General features: G+C 36.3%; 1 protein-coding gene across 1 annotated transcript in view; it reads left to right on the top strand.

Moving 5' to 3' along the window:
- Positions 1 to 22,471, top strand: part of CNTN5 (contactin 5) — a 260,804-nt gene that overhangs the window by 167,205 nt on the left and 71,128 nt on the right. The window lies entirely within an intron of this gene.

A 22,471-nucleotide genomic window follows, 5' to 3' on the forward strand; every position in this document is an offset into this window, starting at 1 on the left:
AAACATTTAGCTCAGTCTATCATATTTCATTTCAGCTGTCCAGTTGGCTGACTACTGTTAGGATGTAGATTTTCTCTGCTTGAAGTGTCCTACCAACAATGAATGTGCACTAAACTGCCATTCAAGACAGGATTAAGGGAACTATAAGTACAACACCTGGTTAACGTCCGTCTCTTTGATTTGTTATCAAAAACACTGAATGATTTGATTTCTCTTTCCTCCAAAAGGTAGTTTTATAAAAAATATACCCATGCACACAAATGTGTCTAGATAAACAGGTATAAATTAATTTACTGGCAATATAATTTTTAAGATTCCTGGGGACTCAACATTCTTTTTCTAATTCTGATTGTGTGTACAAAAGTGGAGTCAAAATATTTCGGGGCAAGCTGTTCAGCTGTGTTCAGAATGCAATCTGGTGCAGTTACCTTTCATGATGAAAATGCAGGTCATAACCATGCCCATTGTCATCTGTGGTAAATTATGGTACTTCCATTCCAGATATTCTCATTGTAGAGCTTATTACAATAGACTATCACAGAAACTAAGGTTTTAACAAGATTCATGAAGGATTAGACATTTAATGGAATAAAAATATCTGAATAGTAAGAACATATTATATTTATTAACTTTCAAAAGAGTTTTGGGGCTTAATCTCTAATGTGGATTTTAGAAAAAGGCTGTGATAGATTTCTTTATTTTTTTTCTAAAGCACTTATCGAACACTACCATTAGAGATGAATTATTGCTCTAGACAGGCCTGTGGTCTTATCTATTAGTTTCTGTCTTCTTAAAGCAATGGGGTCAGCAGCATTGTCCTGTGTGTGCTGAGCCCCCCTACTTCAACCTTTTTGACTGGAACAACAAGGAACTATTTACAGTCAAATAGCATTGACCTTCTTGTGATTTTATCTGTTGTTCATCAAGGACTTAGACATGTTAGAAAAGAAGTAATTTTTCCCTTGTCAACTGTACTGCAAGGTACATGAGTAGTAAGGGTATCATAGTCCCATTGTTATTACTGATAGTGCCAAATTGTGTGGATTATTTAGGTTTTTCTGTGAGAGTGTTCAATTATTTCATAAAACCATTTTTTTTCAAAATTCTTTCCTTAAATAAATATTGTCCACATTTAATCCTAGCCTAAATATAGATGGTATTTTTTTAAATAAGGTAGTCAGAAACTACTTTTTAGTTTAGTTTAGTTTAGTTTAGTTTAGTTTAGTTTAGTTTAGTTTAGTTTAGCTTAGTTTGGTTTATTTTGGTTTATTATTAGATTATATTCTATGTATACAGCTCAAAAGTAGCTTCAAAATTTTACAGACTGAGATTCTGATGCGTTTCTCTGGAGCCTAAGGCTATGCTCTTTTTCATGTTTTGTTGATTTTTCATTGGGAAAAGGCTCCATAAACTCAGTGGAACTCACCAAAAGAAAGTATTTCCCCCAAGTCTCAAGTCAAGAAACGAAGTTTTTCCCAGCTTGTTTTTGCACAGCATGCACTGTTTCTAGCAACATTGTTTAATGATAGCTCTGGCAAAGTTACAGACTTCTGTACTATGTGAAAAGATACTGTGAAAAGAAAAAGATCTGTTTTATTCAGTCTTTTCTTTGTTGGGGGTGGCAAGAGACAGAAAGTCCAAGCCAGGGTTTTAGAACAGAAAAAAAAAAAAAAAATATTTTTTTTTTTAGGAGAGGATTCACAGCTAGATAGTGCAACATTCATACAAACAGCACTGGCTGCCGAGGGAGGTAATAACACTGTGTTTTCTCTTTATCGTGTTTAGTATAAGAAGTCACAGAAAGTTTCAAGACATGCCAGCACTGAGGCAGTCTTATTAGTTGCATGAATGATACCAAGTTTGGACAGCTGTTCTCAAACTTCTCATAGAGGTGCCCAGTCTTTTTTCCCTTCTTCATATTTACAGGTACACACAGTCCAGTAGAAATGCCAGTCTGATCATCTGTCTGTCTGGCTATCTGTGAACAGTCTTTGGCTTGCTCCAAAATTCTTCATTTTAGCCCACCGCTCCTTCCTGAACTTCACACTATCCATTTCTTTCCCTTTTGAAACGTTTTTCAGACTGCCCTTTATGTTTAAGAAGCCAGTACCCATGAATTCAGAGGAAGAGTTGCACACACACACACAGACCCCCGGCAGTCTAACATGAAATAAGTTTCAAAAGGGGAAGAAGGAGGCAAACAAGAAGGCAGTTGGTAAAAAACCCACAAATTTAACCAAGGCTTGTCTCCTTCACCTTCAGGATGTACTCTACTACAGATATACTCCCAGCAGTGTCCTGCTGCTGTGTTAGGATATCGAAACACAAAGCTGCACTCAAACCTGGCTAAGATGAACTTGATTACTTTCTTTTTCGTATTAAAGTTTAATACTAGTGCTATTTTTAAGGGAGTGGTTTTCAAACGATACTTCATCACCATCTTGCACTGGTGTGCAAGCTTTTGGCAGGTCGCTCCTGTTTAGTACAGAAGAAATCACACTTGGACTTTGGGTTTTAGATTTCTTCTATCACGTTTTTTATTAATGGAGACAAGTAAAATGCAAAAGGTAAACTAATAGAAATAACTTTTAAAACAAAAAATGAAGTATCATAGGATTGTTACGGTATTTGCTGTTCCATGAGTGTAACCATTACCTGCTGGTTCAAGGGATTTTTGGGCCACCAGTCTTTTGCACGATAGCACAGGGCAGAGTTACGTTCCCTTGAATTTAGGTGGCAGCAAAGGAAAAGGAAGCTGTCGCTGGCTGCGCATAATATTCTTATGCTTTCTCTGGGTCCCTGCCACCTGTGTGGTTTTGGAAAAGCACAGACAACCTGAGATCCGAAAACTTCAAAAAGAGGTAAATCATTGAAAGCTGATGAAGGACCAAAGGCAGCCTTAGACCTCCAAGTATGGCTGTTACTGGCATTGCCCAATCTTGTCTAAATCTAGCCACACCCAGGGCAGTTTATATTTGGTGACAAATGTGTGGAAACCTGCACTTAAAAATTTTTTTTTTTCCTTTTTTCTTTTTTCCTTTTCATTTTACTTTTCCTTTAACTTTTTTTTTTTCTTTTTATTTATGTGGCTGTACAACGGCTATTTGAAAAAATACAGCCAACTCCAACAGGATGGGATTTAACTTTATATATCAGGAGGATTTTAAGTTACTACGCAAATTTGTACCATACATGTTCTAATTCCTAAGACTCCAGAAAAAATAATAACATAGGCGATCTTGTCTATTTTATAGGCGTAAATAAATAATCACATACCGAGCTTTGAGTCTTGGTTTTTGATAATGAATGATAACAGAATTTTCATTAATTGTCAATTTAGAGAGATATTCTCTTTTTTAAGAGCTCTGTGATAAATACATGCCTAGGTTCAGAAATTACAGAAACTGAGGAAGAGAAAGAGAACAGTTCACATTTGCTAATGAATGTTTTGTAAAGATCCGATCTAGAAGCAATGAGTACCTTTTCCTGGTGTTTCTGCACCTTTCCCTTTCACAACATGTTGTTATTAGCTTCAACCTTTTGGGTTCATGATCATTTGTTTGGATTTAGTTCAATTATGTCTAACATAATGGCATTTCATCCACTTTGTTGGATTTATTCCTTAATGTGCTATAAGATTTAGTCCTTTGTTCATTTCTGCAAGTGATTTATTTGATTTCAGTGTGTGACTTATCTGTCACCATTATCTGTGCAGTTACAAATACACTGTTATGTACCATAGATTTCTCTGTTACCGAGTTAACTTTATAGAAATGATTTATACAGTTTACTCAGCTGGATCAGGCAAAATCATCTACACGCCACTATTGGGAATATGAATTAGGTCACTTAGTCTTTGAATATTACTTCACTTTTTTTTATTCAAAATAATAAATGAAGCTGACACTTCTATTTTCATGTTTGAGCATAACTTCATCAGTTTCTTACAGTGGAATTTTTTTAATTCTTATGCAATAGTACAGCTCTTGTTCATCTGTACACTGAAGACATTGGAATTATGGAGACAACTTTTTCTTTTCCTCTTGTTTTGAGCTTGAACTAGACAGCTATTTTGGAATCAAAATACTTCAGTGCTTTATCGAGATAAAATATAAATTTAATAAATGTAGAAATTTATTTCTATTTCTATGATCACACCTCATATATGTCCATTAATCACAAATATGCAAAACCAGAAATGACAGTAATCCCCATCTCTATCTTCCTTCTCTTCCTTATAATAAAGTGCACAAGATTTTGTTTGTTTAAATGAGAAAATAGATGGGTTTGTGTGTTAGCTAGAATACATTAATTAAAGGAAAATTAAGAAAAAACAATATATTTTTAAAAAATAATTATGAAAGTATTGTGGGATAGTCTTAGTTATTGCATGACTGAATTCTTAATCCAGAGTTGCTGCACAATGAAGGCCTAAGGATAGAAATAAGGCAAGGGAAAGAAAAAGGACTATCTTTTGTTAGCCAAAGAATACAGTTGAAAATCAAATAAAGTTTTGATATTACTTTCTAAAACTACAGCAATCTACTGTGAGAGTTTTGTCTTTTTAGTCTTCCAAATTCATGAGTCTCTGCACATTGATCAGCTGTTGATTTTTTTCAGATTAATAGTTATTTTAAGAAGCCTTGGTTAAATAGAACCAGGTGCTGCCATATGTACCACATAATGTGTTACAAAAAGTATTTGAGCTACATTCACAGGATTCTCTATTTGGTAGAAAGACAGTAAAGGACATGAAGATCGTAATGTTTTTCCGTCAGAAGTTTTTCCAGGGCGGATGCGCAAAGTTCAAGCTCTAATACCAAAACTATTAAATAGAAGCAGGATGCCATGCATGTGGTCTGGCTGAACTGCAGATATAATAACAGTTTTGACAGAATGGGTAGAGTTAGAGGGGAAATATTTTACATTTCCTCCTAAAAGTAATGTTAAGGAATTCTCTTAGATATAAATTAAAAAAAGAAATACTATGGGGACTGGAAGTAGAGCTTTCTGCAATGTCAAAAGTAATCAAGTGTCTATGACAACAACCCAGAACTAGATTTTTATATTCATTAACAGGGTGATTGCCCAGTTCCAGAAAGAGCCACAGAGCAGTCTGTAGCACTCAGGTAAATAATGTGTTACCACTGTGCTACCCACTGTGCTCCACTCTGACTGCATCTTCATTGTAGATATTGCAGACATTTTGCATATCAAGCTCTTTTATAATAGAACTATAATATTGAACTTGTTGTTGTAATGGTGAAAAAGTGATGTTACACCCGTGTTTTAATTGTCAGTGTTTTACCAGTTTGAAACTGAAAAATATCTCTGTCAAAGACAAGTAGACAAAAGAAAAATTGGAAGCAGTTATTACATTCATTAATTAAGATAGTTCAGCTGTTGCTGAGAAGACTTCCCTCTTCATCTTACATCAAATATGAAAGCATGCATTAGGGGAAAATTCTATTAGTATGTTAAAATTAAATAATTTTCCTTTTATGTTAAGATAAAGATTTTAAATAATAGATATATACATCCAAATTCCTGTGCTGTGATACATGAGTAATTTCAATCCCTACATGCACTGAGTTCAAACCTATTCTTTTAAGACTAGAAGGTCTGTCAAATACACAGGAAAGTGATAGAGCCTACCCTGTGTCCTACGCTGGTGACATTTTTTTGCTTTGCAGAAACTCCTCTTATGGCTGTGACTCATAAGAATGTAAATCCACTTTTAGATTGCTTGTTCTGAAACCAAACATGCTGAAACTATGTAAGAAAACACTGAAGCCAGCACAAAAGCAATCTGCTGATTCAGAATTGCTTAAAAAAATAACTAAAGTCTTAGTAAACTTTGTGTGAATTAAGTAGTCTGCCCTCCCATGACATTGGAAAGCCAATAAAAACGTAACACTGTCATAAACTCTTAATATTGAGTTTTGGCTAATTGGATGGAAATGACCATGACCACTCTTCCTCTGGCTCAAATTTATGGTGGACAATGATCCAGAGTGATTGTGGAATGACAGAGTAAGATCCAGTGACACTAGGAATTATAAACTGTTGTTTCATCTATTAAAAAGAATGCACAGTTCATCCATAAATTCCAGAGCTGAAAATAGGAAATTTGGATTAAATATATTCCTGCTTTACAAGACTTGTTTAGCAATCCACCTTGTTTCCATTTTAAGCAGATCTGTTTTCAAGTGCAGTTATCTATGTCTTAGCTGTCTTCGATCAGGCGTATGAACCTTTAAATTGAATTTCTGCATTTGTGAATTTCATTTTAACACTTTCCTATTAATTAAATCAATCAAAATGGAATTTTATGGCTAGTGTCCCAACATGAAGACCAAGAAGTATTCTAACAACATACTGTAAAATGCAAGTCATTATTTAATTGCCAAGATTCTCATTGTTTAGACATGGTAATTAATTTATTTTGCATTTGCAAAGATGAAAATGGTAATTCTATAATAAAGTAATTAGAGAGAGGAGTATCGCCTTGAATGAAACAAGACTTAATCTGTAAATCTCAATGAACACAGGCTTAATCTAAATTGAATCCTTTTAAATTTCTAATATTTGATATTTTATGATGAAGATGGTGATTTTTGCCCAACAGTTGACCTTTTGCACATGGAAATAATATTCCAATGGCATTTCAACATTTCTGTTCAGGTGGCAATGAATTATTTAAAGAAATTTCCATACATAGGGATATTGATTTTTAAAATAAGTTATAAAGGGAAGGAGGTAAGGCTTGGTATTATTTATTTGGAAGTCGATTTTGTGACTTGCTACAAAGCTTGGCCATATAAGCCCTTTCAAATTAATTTTTAAAGTCCCTATCGTTGATCACAAACTTTATTCTTTTCCATTCATGCCATTCTCATAGTAAGTACTTTGACTGAAGGTCTAAACTGTACTTTAGGTCTTAAAGTGTTCCAGAACATAGATTTTTTACAATTTTTATATGTCTAGTGATGTAGAAAGTTGAATATTTAAACCAGTTTTTGACATATTCAGTTTGAAATATGCTCAAAATTTTTTTCAAAACCCATGTAATTCTGGAAATTTGATGGGAAAAAATAATGCCCTCTATCATATTTGAACCTTCCACAACCGTGGCTATTTCTAGGGGGTTAGTTACCAGAATATTATCTCTAGGATACCTGAATGTCATCTACACCTCTAGTTATCTAGTACTAGAATATTATCCTAGAATATTGCCTAATTTTCTGTCATGAAAATCATCAGAGACATGGAAAGGAAACCAATACATTTTATATTTTAAACACACATTTGTACCATCACAGCTAAGAATATGGTGCAAGGACAGTGTTGCATCCAAGAATTTCTTGTTGGTGTATATTTTTTTCATGATAATGAACGAGAAAGTATCGGGCTACTGAATTCTGATTGAGTTTGAAATTCAGGCAGAGCATCAGCCAAAAATTTCCTTCATAATGTACCTACCCCAAAAGGTGAATGTGGAAATGAATGTATCCAGTGGTCTGTTAGGCTTCTGTGCTGCCTACAGCCTGATTAGATTTCTATGGTCAAAGCAGAAGAAAAGGATTTGTGATTAATGTGTGTTCCAGGACAGACCAGCCTTCTAGTAAGTATTCTTGGACTTAGATGATTTCACCTTTAAAGGGAAAAAATAGAATTAGATTAAAGCCAACCTAAAAAAGAAGAGAAAGTAAAAAAATTGAGTTATCACACAACTGTAAGAATTAAAGCATAGCTGAGCCTGACCAAGACTCAAACACTGTATCTTCAATCTGTCAGATGTGAAACCAGATCAGAAAAATGTCTAATGGGATTAAGCCTATATCTTGATTCTAAACCCCTTGCTTTCTCGTGAACTTTGGGCTTTGAGTTCATAATGATGTATAATATCAACAAAATGAATATTCTCATTTTAAGATGAAAACAATTGTAGAAGATGTAATATTAGCTTGCAGCTATAAGGTTCCTTTATAGTCAAAGTGAACACGAATCTTTCGTCTCACCCTTTGGTTTTTATTTTTTTTTATGATAGCATTGCCTAAGGGCTCTAGTGTGAAGTACTTTGATAATTTCAACACTACTTGGCCATTTATACTCTTCTTAGTTTACAACCTGATTGTGACTTTTGAATCACAGTGCCCAAATTTTAGAGTAGTTCAGAAAAAGAGCAGGAATTCCTCCTGAGGAAGCCCAGGCTGCAAAAGAAACTCTGTCAGCTTCTCCATTCCAAATTGTCCTTCCCCACTCTTTTCTAATATCTGCTATCCTCCCTATGCAAAACTCATGAAAATGTGCGGTCCTTGCATGAAACTGCTTAGAAAGTAATAAGAAAGTTTTCTTGTGCTTTCACTGTTATTTGCATATCTTTGCAAGGATGGCAATAATCTCCCTTTTAATGAATTCCTTTGTTTAATAGTCATCAAGCCTAGAGGTAAGATGTGCTTAGTGATTTAGGCTATCTTTTCTTTGTTGATTAAATAAATACCAAATGTGGAGAGACAAATTATTAATACAACTGATTCCAGCCTGACCAAGAAAAGCATTTAGATGCAAATCCCAATTAGGTAGAAACAGTAGGCTGTGAAAGAGCAGTCAACAGACCATGGTTCATAAATGATTCAGAGGTCCCAAACTCTTCACACAGGTATAGTGATCACTAATGTCCCCTTTGCAAGGATAATTACTCCAAATCCATACTTATTTCATGTTTGGCAGTAGGGCCAACTGATTAACAAACTGATTTATCTACTGCTTGTGTCACTGCTGAACAACTGAAGAGGCTGTCTGTCCATTTGTTTTGCTACAGACTACAGGCATAGAACTTATCTTCCCTGCTTGGATTACAAAAGTAGCTACACTCAAATTGCTGAGCATTGATTCTACATTTGTTGTGTCTCCTTTTGTACGAGACAAAACCCATGTCCCTTTACACTGTCATTAAATTAAGTCTGTTTTCTTCTTCTCCACTAACAGTTCCTATGTTCATATAATCGTAGAATGGTTTGAGTCAGAAGGGACCTTTAAAATTCATGTAGTCCAACCCTCCTGCAATAAGTAGGAACATAATCCAACCATTGTTTACGGCTGGACTCAATGATCTTAAAGGTTTTTTCCGACCTAAATGATTCTATGATTCTACCTTCAACTAGATCAGGTTGCTCAGAGCCTCATCCAACCTGACCTTGAATGTTTTCAGGGATGGGGCATCTACCACCTCTCTGGGCAACCTGGGCCAGTGTTTCACCACCCTCACTGTAAAAAATGTCTTCCTTATATCCAATCTGAATCTACCCTCTTTTAGTTAAAAAACATTCTCCCTTGTCCTTTCAGTACAGGCACTATTAAAAAGTCATACCCCATCGTTCATATAAGCCTCCTTTCAATAATGAAAGGCTGCTTTTGAGAGTATGAGGGATAGCTGCGAAAGATCAGTGGTAGAGGACTCTAAAAGGTTACCGACTTATAAAAAGATGCTGAATTGAGCTAATTTGCTTTAGCTCAAATATCTCCCAATTCATACTAACATTTTTTATTTGATTAGGAATGTCATTAGAGTCAATATTTGAAGTTATAAATCAAAATACCTCCACAATAAAGATAGGCCCAGGGGTTGGATTGCTTAATAAATTACCATAAATAAAAGTCCACATGTGATCTTGGAACCTGTCAAGTAGCACCTTGAATATTCAGATATTTTTGGGTATCACAGTCCCCCCCCTTTTTTTTTTCAGGTTCTAAACTGCACCCCAGTCTTAAAGGACACTTTTCCTGATCCTTGTAGCAAAGACTCCATCTTACTGTTTTCCCTTCCACAGCCCTGCTGCTAAATGGCAGCTTAGGTTTCCACTTTCAATAAAAGCAGTAAATAAAATCATCTTATAAAAAAGGTCTTTGATTTTGCTGATTGTCCCTGGAAGAAGGTATGAAATCTTGATTTAAAAGAAAGGTCATTTGCTTTTTACATTCTTCTACTTTTGTGCTTATAAATAATGCTATAATAATATCCAAGCAACTATATGAAGAGCATGGCAAAGGTTGCAAGTTCAAACACTCAAAAATTGGGGAAAAAATGAATGATGAGGTTACAAGTGTAATCTCAGTTCAGCAGGAATAAACATAAGTGTGACAGGAGCATGAGTCATCCAGAGTTTTGAGAATTTGTCTGCAACTTTTCATCAAAGTGAGCACCCCTAAAGCACCAAAAATCTTTGAACCACAGGGGCTATGTTTTCTTAGAAAAGGAACACTTTTTAAATGAAGCAAACTTGGCGACAGAAAAGTGAAGTTATAAATGGATTATCCCCATCCACTGTGTCCTTGGAAGGCTCATCCTTCCCTTCAGATTTGCTCTTAGTTCAGCAAACTTTCATCAGGTTTCAAGAAACTCTGTATGTAGCCCTCTCTGTATCCCTAGGAAAAATATTTTTCTTTTCATCGCCTCTGATCCCTGACTGTATCTGTTCCCAGACCTCAGAAGGGAGGGAAAGAGAGATACTGACATGGTGAAGTACAAAATGACAGGCAAAACTGATGCCATCTGTCACTACCTGCTTTAAGGACACATTCACACTACTGGCTTTAGGTACTTAGCTTAGCCTTCCCAGGTCCCTGGGAAATAGTCACCTGGACTAATAGGTTCAGAATGTACAAATAAAGTCATTAAAGAGAGCTCAAAGTACTTTTGAATGGCCGTAAAAAATATTTCTGTGTGCAAAAGTGAGAAGTGGCTGTATAGTGAGCAAAGCGGTCTCTGTTGATTCAGTACTTCTCTCTCCTATGGTCAGAAGGGAGCTTGCCACAGTCATATAAACTTATAAAATGGGTTTTTCTGATTAGTCTATCTGTCTAATTATATGACACAACTCCATGTGTGGCAGTGGGTTATCCCCAGTGACACAGTAACTTTTTCATCCATATTTTCTATACTCTATGTTCCTAGCTCCATGCCAATGTCATTGATAATGCACTTTGTAGGTAAGGTTAGGGAAGAAGAGAGGTGGGGCCACAGTTGAGATGACCATAGCATGCTGTTTTGTGCAGGAAAAGAGATTAGGGAAGAAAGATTGAGCAGAAAAAAAAGGTTGAAGAAAGCCACTAGAATTTAGGAAAACAGGGAAGATTATGTCACTGAAGAAGTATCATGTTCTTGTTCCAGTGCTGGTGAGAGAAGATGCATATTTATTAAGGCTGTAGATATGAAGAGAGACAGGAAGTCTTGGAGTTCTGTGCCACATGAGTGCCCCAGTGCTGCTTTGACTCTCTCAAATAGCAAGCAGGACACAGTTATTGGGATTAGTTTTCCATTACAATTACAGCAGCAGAGACCTTAGAATGATTGTGCAACTGCTGTGCCTCCAGTCTGTAGGTGTAACACAGCTGATGCCACACAACCATTCACTCCTGCCTCTAGACCAATATGAGGTCCTCGCCAATGCCTGCTGTCGGTTGTTGCTGTGGCACTGCAACCATGACAGTCTGTATCTTGAAATTAGCAACCCACAACTGATCATCTGTACCATCTAGGAGTATGTGGTCTCACCAGTGGGGTGTAGCGATGTGTACCCAGACTTACCATGATAAATAAATATAAGTTCAGGAGCACTATATCCCATCCATCAGGGAGCTTGTGGCTGGCAGCGGCAAGAGCAATGCAAGAACAAGACAAATCCTTCAACTGATGTGGGCATCCAGCATCAGGACATTCTCCCCAAGTGCTTCTCACTGGTTTTTGCTGGCTCCCTAGTCCTCTTCAGAATGCGTGACTATCACAACTTGCCATCATTGCACAAGCAATACAGACATTGAGAGAGAGGAGGTAGAGGTTGTGCATGGGTGGTTTATGCATGAAGCGAAATGGGCTGAGCCTGAGGGCACCCTATTTTTCACAGAGTGTTCCTCTCAAAGAGGTCTATGACCACCTCATTGTGTATGATGGGGCACCCCAGTCTAATACAAGAACCATCTTTGAGAGCAGCCTGGCCGAGTAGCACAGATACAGTCGCTGAATTTTTTGCCTTGTATCATTATTATTGTCTCTTATGCTCTATTGCACATAACTTATGTCACTGGGGTAATTCCATCTGTTCTCTTTCATGCACAGTGATACAGCTGTAGATGGATATGTCAGTTTTAAAGAGAAGCACTTCCTACTGAACTGTTATTACAACTTGTAATCAAAATCGTTTGAGTTGTGACTAAAGTGGAGGGTGTTCCAAAGTAAACTAAAGCTTTTAAGGTTCAAACAACTCTAATCAATAGATTGTTTTTCAGTAAAAACTTTGTACCCTTTTCACCCTTAGTATTAGTGGCAATACATTTCTCTGGAGGGAACACACACGGGTTTTTTTAAATGCCTTTTCCCAGATAAAAGACTGTATTTCACCTTGTGACACTAGAAAAAAATAAATCTTGTTTTACCTAGTTTTCCAGCCATAGTACCAGATTCTCTTCCAGAATGCAAAATGAACTCAACTGACATGAAAACTGATGTAAATAAGATCCTACTCCATTGTGGTCAAAATCCCATTTGTGCTGAGCCAATGCTTTTAAACTGCAGCTCCACTGAGCTGATTATCTCTCCTTCCTGCAAGATGTCTGCATCCACAGGTCAGGCTGTTTCTTTCACAAAATGTAAGAAAGCTAATGTAGTCAGCTTTACAGTTTTGTTAGGTGTATTTTTCTAACCCCTCATGAAAATTTAAATGTTGGAAGACTCTTGTCAGTATGTTCATTAACCCATGGGTTTACTATCAAAAGAGAAACATAACTAGAGAGAACTGTCAATGCTAAGAAACAAAGTAGTATTCTAGAAAAGCGGTCTTCCTATGATAATTTTGTATGTGTTGCAGAAACAGTACAGCCTTTAGTCTGCACTGCTACTGATAATGGAGGTTTCTGAATCCTTGGCTTGCCACCAATAGCTTAATAAACAACCACATGTTCACAGGAGGTACTGACTTTTAAGCCCACCACTCATCAAGGATGCAATCAGGAAGTGTGTTGGTTGCAAACAATGTAGAAATCTATAGCTAATGTCACTCTCTACAGCTACCTCAAAGGACGTCGTAGCGAGGTGGGGGTTGGTCTCTTCTCCCAAGTAACAGGCGATAGGACAAGAGGAAACAGCCTCAAGTTGCTCCAGGGGAGGTTTAGACTGGATATTTGGAAAAAATTTTACACTGAAAGGGTTATTGAGCATTGGAACAGGCTGCCCAGGGAAGTGGTTGAGTCACCATCCCTGGAGGTGTTTAAAAGACATAGTGCTTAGAGATATGTTTTACTGATGGTTTTAGTGAGAGGTAGGTTGATGGTTGGACTAGATGATCTGAAAGGTCCCTTCCAACCTAGTCAATTCTATGATTCTATGTTTCTATATCACAGAGCTAGACTAAGGCAGCATCATGGGCCTAGAGAGGGAAAGTTGCTTTTCAGGTGTGCACACTCCTTTCTCACATTTTTTGTGAAGTCTCTTCTATCATCCAGATTGGTCAATTATTCTCACCTACCCAACTCTTCTATTTACATGAAAGCAGTAACAGTATCTCTAACAAAATAATTTTTCAGGGAGGTGGGAAAGATTAAATTTCATTGCTGTGTTACATGGAAATGCTGCTTGCAGTTAATATTCTAGTAGTGTTGCTATAGAACATGAATCAACGTTGGAAAGCAGGTTCCGTCTGACTGGACGTTATTACAGAACTTACAATAATAATGCTTTAGCTAGATGACTGCTGCCCTGAGCACGTAAAAATTTCCATGTAAACATCTAATTAACAGTCTTAAATTTACAAGAATCTCATTTCAATGAAATTAAAGTTTCTGCTGTTCATATTATACTGATGATGTTAAGGTTAACACTTCAAGTGTAGCATAGTTTTGCTGGTTTGAGCTGTGTCTTCATCTACGATAAACCAAAATAGATCCACGTAGTTGTTGAAATTATGTCATTTTACACTGGCTAAAGAACTGCCCCCTTGAGCACCTGGTCTATTTGAATTTTACCTCTTTCATATCAAGTCTGCCTTCGAGTACTTATGTTGCTTTTCTAGCTAACAAGTGAAACATGGAAATATCTTAAAGTAACTAAAGTTTTCGCATGCGTTTTTCTTTTCCTGAGGGAATTATGAAGTCCTACAAGCACTTTGTTATTTCTAAAAGCTTCTGAGGAAAATATAATAAGTTAATAATTCATTGCTGTCACTTAGGAACATGGAAAAAATTATTGTGATAAAAGTCCTTTCCTTGAAAAGCGGGAACCTTTTCTAAGGAACAGAATATTTCTGAAATTGAAATAGTGTATAAAAAAGAGGAAATAAATTTAATTATTAATATAATAAAATATTAAGATATATTTTAATTTTAAAAGCAGCAAGAGTACAACATGGATTGTAAAACATATAAAATAATATTTTCATCATTTTAGAGTAATTTCAGCATGTTTGGAGATATATAAACCAAACATATTTTATAAAAGCTTTTAAAAGATCTCTTGGGCTACAATGCAGAGCAGAAAAGACCTTAAATGGCATTTCCTGCCCTCTGGGACACTACCCTGAGATATCTTCTGAGGAATTCTTCGAGTTTTTCTTCTTTACACAAGAACAAACACATTTTGGGGCAAAATATTTGAGCAGAATGGCAAGGTGCCAATTAGCAAAGTGGTGCTAAATTTTCACAATGTACCAACTAATCTCTCTTGCTTGTGTATACCAGAGAAAATATAGAAAAAATTAAAACTCTTCTTGTTTGTTTAATTTCTGTAGGTAATAGATTACTGATTTGAACCTCTGCTCCATTAACAGTTAGGGTCTGATTGGGTATAATACCTTAGCAGATGTTTAAATTTTAGAACCTTTATATCATCATTGTCATAAATATTATTAACAGAGTCTTTAAAGCAAACTATATGCTTAAGTACTGGTCTGAATAAAGTCATTAGTACTAAGCACCGTTAAAACCAACGACCAGCCTACTTGTACAAAGAAAAAAATTCTCCAAGAGACCATGTTAATTCTGACGTATCGGTAATTTCTAGCCTTTACTGCTCAGCAACACTGCAGAAATCATACTTTAGTGTCAGCCACTTGAAATTATATTTACTTAAGTGGACACCATTTGCACCAACAAGAGCTGTGTATTTTCATGCACAAATGTCACTGAGCAGCAAAACAGCAAGGACAAAATGAGAAACCCAGTTGTGGCTCCTTTGAAAAAAACTGCCCTAAGACAGTTTGCATAGATTAGCTTAAATAGAGCTGGAAGTAGTCTGCAGTACATTAATGATAATTCTCAGCATATTCCAGTGACCCAAGATATCACACAGAGGAATTGCACCATTATAAATGTTTGAAAATCTGAAATGAAGAAAATCCAAATAATTTTGTGTTTTGCCAAGGGACTGGGCTAAACACAGTCTTGTTTCTAATTAGGTCAACAATATTTAAATAAAAAGACTCTATCTAGGGTGATGATATAAAAAATGTATATAAAGTAGATGGCATTCTGCTTACATAAGTGGTTTTACTACAGCAATAACTCATATCCATTTTCTGTGAGAGTTAGAGGCTTGTACATCTATTATGAAGGAGCAAGAGAAAGCAAGGGGAAATGACAGAGCCCACAGCCATTCAAGGAGAAATAAAGGTTTCAACTATTTACAAATACTTGTTCCGATTCCTTGTAATCTACATTAAAGGATACTGACAGATCCCCTTCCCAACCTAATGTGAAATGACAGATTGCTCAGATCAGAACACTGTGAGGGGCCACAGGCTAAATGAGTCAGTGCAGCTTCTCTCCATTTGCATCTCTAAAGTTCTTATTTCCAACATGCACACAAACCAATTTCATACTCCTGGTTTTAGACCCCGATGAGAAATGCAGGGTGAAAATTTCTTACCACTTCAATAGCTTACACTTTTCTTTTACCCAGTTACTAGGTGATGAAGTTTGCAAAGGTTTTAACTAACTGTAATGCTTACGGGGGTTGGACTAGATGATCTCCAGAGGTCCCTTCCAACCCTATGATTCTATGATTCTATGATTCTTGATTGCTGTGATTATTTTTCTAAAGTCCTCGAAAAATTGACTTTTGTATGAAAGATAAAGTAAAAATACAATTAAACAAAAAAAAAGAATTGAAAGCAGAGAAAGGTAAAAGTGTTTATAGCATAATCAAACTGCTCATAGCTAATTCTTCCTTCACACCAAAAATGACCACACAATTGACTTCTATTTTTTCTTACTCTGACATTGTTATTTAAAATTATAAAGCTCCAGATGTGAGCTGTCTGGCATTTCTTTCTGTTAAGATCCAGACACCGTGTTCACTGTCTTTGCTACAAGTCCTCAGTAAAATCCTGAAGGATGTGTAGCAGCTGTAACCTGTAACTTTTGCTGCCTCAACTGCTCAGCTCCTTCAGCATCCAGACTCCAGGGTCCATTCCAGAATTTTTAAACCATTTCTAGCCACAGCACCGAGACATCTCTTTGTGAGAATCCACTATGAATGATGCAACAGAATGAAAATTAGAGCTTCCTCTCTCATTATCTTAATCTTGATGGAAGTCTGCGCTCACTGATTTTACATGTGATAGGAAGAACAAATGCACATCCTGGCCCTGGTGGGTCAAGGTAAAACTGTCCCTGGTGATAAAGAGAGACGAGAATTTCCACCGTCTAAACCAGTGTGTCCTCTACTGGCTGTAGATAACATCCGAGAACTTCCATGGTGGGTGGTACCAGATACTAATGAATTACTATTTTGTCTGTAAGACAGCGGAGCAGTGACAGTAGCCAGACTACTAATATGTTTCATTTATCCTTAAGAACTAACCAGAGGGAAAATAATCACAACAATATGGCAGGCAGAATTGATCTCCCTTTTTAATACCAAGACAACGATGACTGTTTTTCCTACTTCTTTATCCTTCCCCTCAAAATAGGCCAAAGATTACAGTCACTCTCACAAGTTTTCTGTGCATAAAACAGCAGGAAGGAAATAGCTTGCTACTTTTTAATCAGAATACTGTAAAATAAAGGATACTTCTTTAAAATGCTCCCAAACTCCCCATGTGAGCAACTCCTAAGTATCATATTCTACTCAGTCCTCTTCTCAAAATCACATGAAGCCTAAAGGAGTCTGAATTTTGTCATTCACAGTTATGAAGACCCTCCACCCTGTTCATCTCCATTAGCGCTTTTCCTTATCTCTCTGTCAACACTGATTAAGAGAAGGCATTTCTGACTGCCAGATAGAGGACTTCCAAACACCATCTATACGCAAAGATCCAACATTTCCTATGAGCCTAATTCCCATCTGTCAGCTACTCAGCAGACACTTGGTCTCAGAGAACACCTTTCTGTTCAAATCATCATCCCATATGCAAACAGTATGAACTTTCATCCTTCCAGATAAAACAGCATGTTCTTTATCAGGGATCTTACTCTCGCTGGTACATACTTTATTGGTAAAAGAGGAATAAAATTGATTAAATGATTGATCTGTGTGTGATAATATATTTTTGTTTAAACAAATATACTAAGAATGTTTCCAGTCTTAAGTGTTACTGCTGAACAATAGCTTTGAATACATTGCAAATATTTTTACAGTGAAAATAATCACTTGGAAATATAGTCTGAAAACTATAATTACTGAGTATTTTGCAGCCTTCCCATGTCAATCTAAGTCCAATCCTGAAGCCTTAAAGAAAATTTACCCTCTCATTCATGCTTCTGTGGCTTTGTTACAATTCTCAATCTAGTTTACTGGATTATGTTGTCATTAGCAAAATTGACATTATAGAAACATTACTAATATGTATTATATGTATTTCCAAACTTGCTGATATTCTAGAAAAGAAAACAACAGGCATTGCAAACTGGGCATCCAACAGCTGCAATATTTCAGATAAAGTAATAGCGGAAAAATATAATACGCACAGATATCAGATACACTTTTAAATTCACATTCAATTTCAATTTAACTCTATTATTAATTTGTTGGGGTTTTTAGCTTCATGGGTACACAGTATGCAGTGAAACTTGTGCTTAATTGATTTCAGAGAGACCAGTTGTTCAAGTTCAAAGACCAGCTTCACACTTGGTGCTCACCACCACCATCATTACAGGACATTATATTCCTTAACTCTTTACACTGTTTCTAACTTTACACTGTAAGCTTGAGTCAGCTACCCCCAGACAAAGTCCTGCTGCCCTTTGAAAGTCCCTACACTGTCATTCTGGCTCCAGAAAGACACACTTACACCTGCTGTAAACCTCTGTAAGTCCTCTCATATGTTGTGTCACATTTGTTAGACCTGTGCAGGTGGATACCTTACGGCTATTTCTATATGAGCAGGTAGTATGGATCAATAAGAGCAGGAAAAAGCTGACACTGTCCACACTGCCTAATTCTGAGTTTCTCTTTGGAACAGTCCTAGTCCCGTTCCACTGGGACATCGACTGGATGTACATTTGTACCTAAAAAGCAATGCACTACTCAATTGAGTTCATCCCTCACAGTTTAGTATAGGCTGAAGTTCATGTGCTTGGATTGCTTTATTTTACAAAGCAAAGCCACAGCAAGTGGGGACAATGGGGAAATTAATTTCCAAGTCATGCTCTTGATGTGAACAGCAGCTAGGACTTTGTCCCTCAAATGACGTCACGTCATAACAGGCACTTAGGTCTGGGGAGCTAAATCAAGATTAGAGGGTGAAATTCAGTTCCAGGTTGAGATATCTGAGTGTAGATACCTACAATGTGAATTAGACATCTAAATATTTTTACTATTAATAGAAGCTCCACTGACTCTACTGAGAAGATACATAAATTAACATGTAATATAGAAACTCACCTCACATGCAGATATTTTAGCTTTCATTTTACTAACAGCTTCTAGAATGAAAGGTTTTCTTTCCTCCCTGGTCATCCTGATGACCCTCCTGTTACCAGCTTGATTAGAATTAATCTTTCTGATTGTATCTTTTTGATCTGATGATCAAATTGTACTATATTCCATATTATATCTCCTCAGCACTTTATGTATTAATACTTCCACAATGCACGTTGGTATCTGATATATTCTAGGGTTGCATTTGCCTTTGCTGCACAGTAATGTTAGTTCAGAGACACATTCACTGCTTTTCTATGAGTCTGGTGCTCAGGGTCATCAAAGCCCTCATGTTTGCTGATCTTCTGTGTCAATGAACTGTTTATTTCATCAAATTTCTAGAATCCTTCTTTTTGAAAAGTAAGATAATAGTTCAAAGAATCCTTTCTCTTCCAAAAAAACTATTTCTCTTCTGTTCAACAAGTTTCTTAACCATCTTAAATTTCTGTATTAAATCTGTTTAAGCAGTCGTGAATTTCATCATGCAAAAAATTGTTGAAACCTGTGGAAGGTCAAATCTGCATTTATTTTCTCTAGAAAATGTTTCTTATTAAATATTATGACAATTTAGTCTCAGTCAGTGTACTTCAGTTAAATCATATTGAATTTTACCTCATGTCCATTTGCTGTTGTAAGTTGGTTATTTTTTCCTAATAATTCCTGCTAAAATCCTTTGTTGCTGTTGATCTTAAGTCAACATGCTTATTGATTCTGAGACATCAACGCTCACCTCTTTTTCTCCGTGTTATTAGACAGATGAAAACATTTTTCTACATAGACGATAAGCTCATGTGCCAATTTTTCAGGTCCTTGACTGCACAACATCTATCTCCTTTATGTGATTACAATGAGTTTTTCTTATATTTACATAAAATAATTTCTAAACTATCACCTTGATGCCTCATCCATTCTTCCTCTATCCATTTACCTATTATCATCATCTTTCCCTCAGTTTTTAATAAGTTAATATTTTAGAGGGTTTTTCCCCAAATTATCCTTAACTCTACCTTGACCCCATTTCTTTTCTTTTTGCTTCCCTTTTATTTATGAAACTAAAAAACCTTTTGCTATGGTATTTTCTTATTAAAATATGTAGACATACTACGCAGGTGGTCTCTCCATGACTGAGAGATATTGGCAGGGAGGGAGGAGAAGTCTATGTTCCCGCTGTGTGCAGCAAGTGTTATGTGAATAAATAAAGCATTTCAGTTTCCATCATAACCAGCCTCTGGCTTTTTTCCCAAACACAAAAAAAGGGAGAACAGATGAACGCTAGGCATTTTAAGGAAAGTATCATTTTCTGAGCCAAATAATTCACCAGCAAATGTGCTTGCAATCCCTTTGATTGAGCGATTATTCTTTTCCTCGTGGATAGCAAGAGCTTTTAGCTAAATAGAAATGTAGCTGATAACATGTATAAGATTCATTAGATAATCTTCAATATGCAGCTAACTTTCTTTTCCTCCGAGCTCAGAATGAAAAACAGTTTTATATGAGGACTTACACTGCGTATAACCCTTTATAATTTGTAAACACTGTAGGAGTGTCCTTTCATTTTTCTGATGCTGACAGTATATTGATGAAAACTGTTACTGTTCTGCAAAGGTTATTGTCATACTAATGATACGATGTCCTCAGAGCATTGATCACAGAGCATCTTGATAAGAGAACAAAACTTACACCAAGAGGAAAGGAAGGAAACTTACGTCCCTGTCAGTTCCTAAAGCAGATTGTTTCTTCAAAGATGTGACATATCATAACAAGATTTCAGGCCTTTTAATTTGTTCGAAAAAAACCAAAACCTCAAAACTCTGATACAGAGGCAATTTTTTAATATAATTAAATTTTCTATAAAATTACCTTTAGACAAATGATGCGATTCAAATACTGATACATATTTGTTTAGAGCAAGATGGGAGATGCATCATCAGATTTCACTGGGAATTTGAGAGTTGACATGTCCTTCCTCTGCCCCATTCACTTTTGAAGCTATTATTTTCTTCTGTCTCTCCGTTAAAGGCAGTGAGTGGTTTCACATCTGAAGTGAATGGGAGTACATTTTTCACTGGAATGAAATTCAGTTTTCTCCACCGGAATGTTTATAAACCTCAGATAATAAAACACCATTTTTCACAAACGGTCAGAGAAGAGTCAGGAAAAAAAAAAATAGATATGCAGTCTCAGATTAGTGATTTAGTCTGAGCACATTATTGAATCTTAAGCCTTTAGTAAATCACTCCTAGTTTAAAACAAAGGTAACTCAGCTTTGCATGCTAACACACCCAGCCTAGAAAGGGAGTTCTTTCCTTTTTTTGTCTGCTGAGCAGCCCAACGTGACCTGTTAATCAGGATGATCAAAGTGCCTTACTCCTGGTTAAATACTTCTCAAGAGTAAACCACAACATTGTACCCTCTATGATTTCTGATCATAGCCTCAACAGGGGACTCCCAGCAGGAGTGCTAGTCACTATATTAACAGATAGAAAGTCCTCTCTGGAGAGGTATATCTAAAAGTCCAACCATTGCTGGGGAAGAGTCACCCACTTACTTAGCCTGATTCTTTCTCTGACACACGGAGAGGTCTTGTCTTACTTTCAAAATACAGGACAAGAAAGCACTCTGTCATCTCCTCCTCTACTTCTATGTGATACCTGAAAGCACTTGCTGAGGATTATCTGCTTTCACTGTCCTTGCCTGCTGGAGGGCTCCCAATCCACACCTCCCGTGCCCTTTGAGAGAGCCATAACCACTACCCAACCTGGGAAAGGATATACAACCTCTGCAACCGGGGCTTGGCTTAAACACCACGTAAGAGTTGCCATGCTCCATTTAGGCTTATAGTTTTCCTGTGTCAGGAAAGGAGCAATGATCATTTACTGCTCTTCCAGGGCCACAGTTTTAACGTATAATAAATTCAGGGGATTTGTCATTTTAGAACAGCAAAAATGTGTTAATTTTCACCTCTATGTAGCTTCATAGACTTCATGATTAATACTGTGTAAGCAAAGCCAAAATTTGAAATTCCTAAATGTAAACTGTTGAACATTTCTCGTGAGTATGCTTCAGTGGGGTTACTTACCTAGAGATGTAACGTATCTGCAATCATACAAGACTCAAAGAAAAAAATAAAAACTGAGCCACAAAAAAACAGAGATCATTTAAGTCCCTATGCTACACTGTGTAGTGATGCCATAAATCATATTTTGACCAGATACAATTAATTTTATGGGTTTTTTTCTAGTCCTCTTTTACATTTTACTTACCATTCTTCTCAGATTTTATTTTTAAGGTCATTTTTTTCTAAATGGAATAGCCTGTGCTTGATATTGAAATGTGATTTGACAATACCATAGCAGTGAAACTTTAAAGACAAATTATGAAGAATTACCTTTTTTACTTTTTACAAAAGGTTCATTAAAATTCACCACCGATAAGTGTCAAAGGATACTAATCCACTGATGCCACCCTGAAACTTTTTGAACTAAGGAAGGAGAAGGAATAAAATGGGTTTATTACAACCGTTTTGAAACAGAAGAGAATTCAGTTATCATCTTCATCATC

Source organism: Rissa tridactyla, chromosome 1 (assembly GCF_028500815.1).
Source record: "Rissa tridactyla isolate bRisTri1 chromosome 1, bRisTri1.patW.cur.20221130, whole genome shotgun sequence".
In the NCBI taxonomy this organism is placed as follows: Eukaryota; Metazoa; Chordata; class Aves; order Charadriiformes; family Laridae; genus Rissa; species Rissa tridactyla.